The sequence below is a fragment of the Ochotona curzoniae genome, unplaced genomic scaffold, assembly GCF_017591425.1.
Source record: "Ochotona curzoniae isolate NIBS_2020 unplaced genomic scaffold, NIBS_Ocur_1.0 contig_1274, whole genome shotgun sequence".
NCBI classification, from domain to species: Eukaryota; Metazoa; Chordata; class Mammalia; order Lagomorpha; family Ochotonidae; genus Ochotona; species Ochotona curzoniae.
In genome coordinates, this window is record NW_024465023.1 from 31,372,614 (window position 1) to 31,374,980 (window position 2,367).

Genomic DNA, 2,367 nt, shown 5'->3' on the forward strand with positions numbered 1-2,367 from the left:
CTGCTTGCAATGCAGACCGGTGGGATAGGAGAGCTTATCTGAGACCCAGTCGCTCTGCTTCAAATCCAGTTTCTTGCTGATTACCTTGGGCAGTAGAAGACAGTCCAAGTCCTGGGACTGCAGCTACTCATGCAGGAGACCTGGATGCAGATCTAAGCTTCTGGCCTTGGCCTGGCCTAAACCTGGTTGTTTTAGTCATTTGCGAAGTGAATCAGTGGATGGAAAATTCTCTATTTCATTCTTTGTCTTTCTCTGTCGCTCTTCCTTTTCAAATAAATAAGCTATTTTTTTTTTCGAAAAGTTTTGAAACCCATGGACAGCTTTTTTTCAGAATCTGTATTTTGAACTTTTTGAGACCCTTCCTGTGCTTGCTTTTGGAAGATTAGTGTGTCCTTCAGGGAACTCAACCACAGCAGCAGCAGTTCCTGCACAAGATAGCTATCGAGTGCCTCCAAAATGCCTGGAGCTGTAATAGGTGAGGAGTGGGTTCACGATGAAATAAGCAAGAAAGACATTAGTTGGACAATAGTGAAGCTATTGTAATCGTCTAGGCAAAAGCTCCTGAGGGTCCAAAGCTTCTTTGTGAGATCTGGGTTGGAAAGGTAGGGGAAGGATCTGAGAGACAGACGTGGAGACCGTTTGAGGAGGTGGTGAAGGGGAAAGCAGAGAAACGGAGTGACTAATGATCGTAATAACCATTAGCTTTGGAGAAGTTATGTGCACATGATGTAATGAGGACACTGAGGCTCCAGGAAATGCAGGAACTTGTCCAAAGTTGTACAGGGCTGAACTTTTCAGTCTGCTCCGGGCACCAGGTGCTAACTCCCATGCTATGTGGCTTTGGGGGTGTGTGGGTGGGGGAACAGAGGGGGCAGGGAAAGAACTCATGTTTTTCTGCTGGCAAAGTGACTCCACAGCACACTCAGGATGCTGGAGCCCCTTCCAGACATGCTCTCCTGCCCCTCCCCCCTTTGTGTGAAAGAGGTAGTAGTGTTAGAAGCTCCTTTGCTCCTCTTGGTGGGAAGATGGGCCTGGAGAAGTGGTAGAGGAGAAAGGAAGCCGACAGACTAGAACCTAACGCTGCGGCAAGGGCAGAGAGCTGACAACACCCAAGCCGTGCATAGCTGGCCAACATGTTTGGTTGGAAGCAGGTGGATGGTTTCTTTTTACATATGAGCCAGAATCTCAGAAGTATGGGGGCTTCATATCAAAATCTTGAGGCCTGACTTCCCTTTGAAAAATGAGAAGGCATGAAAACAAGTGCCCCTCCCTGGCCCTGAGGCTTGAGTTGCCCCTTCTCATGTGCTCTGCAAGTCTCCCCAACTCACATCTAATTCACTCCTTTTCCCCAGCTCAGCCCATCTGCCTCCCCACAGTTAGCCACTATATCCACACATGCAGCTGCCTTTGTGATCTCTTGTGTAGGATGTTCCACTAGAGACTATTGCATTCACCCCTCCCCTGCCCCACACACCATTTTTGAGCCCATTGGAAGCCAGGCACAGGGTCAGTGTCACCTGGTCACACTCCTTCCCCAAGCTGTAGACTGTCTCCTAGGGTCACAGAAGCAAGCCACCACGTGAGGGTTATCATCAAGTCTTACCATTTATTTCTGTATGGGGTTAAACAAGAGCAGAGAAGCCTCTGCTCCACAATGCAACAAAACAGAAAGCAGCACACATACAGAGACTCTCACTGAAACACAGAGGCGGGGATAAGGGGCGAGGGGGAAGGGCAGAGACAACTGAATCATAGCTGGGTAAGGGAGGAAGGGGTGGGGGACTACTAGGAAACCAGCTTGGAGACTCAGTCATAGGAACTAGTGCAAGAAAGTCCTACTCATGAAGCACAGTGTAGAAAATGGCATAAGAAAGCTGCCCGGCTCTGCTGCCTGCGATGGAGGGCAGGGGCAGCCGGAGAGGTGGCGGGAGATCGGGGTAGGGAGGGGTTTGGTGGATTGGGCAGTCAAATGACTCTGAGGTGGAGTGTGGTGCCCCTTTCCCCTGCCACTGGGCAAGGCCATGGGCTGGTCTGAGCCAGGGGTCTCCTGGGCACTTGGTGAAGGGGACGAGAGGATGGGAGTCTCCAAGGATCTTTTTCTCTGGAGCCGTGTGGTCCCCCTTTACTTCCCAGTCCCTTTTCCCCTCCTGAGGATGCAGGAGTTAGAAGGCGGTACCTAGGGTCTCTCTAGACCAAGCACCTGCCCCTCCACTTACATGTAAGCACATCTGGAAAGGAGCCAGCACCTCTTCCCCTCCCCAGCCGCAAAGAGCAGTCTAGGGGTGGGGTATGTGGCCAGGCCCACAGTACTGAGGGCCAAACGGGGGCAGGGGTGGGACATGGGAATGGGGGGGCAGATTGTGAGAA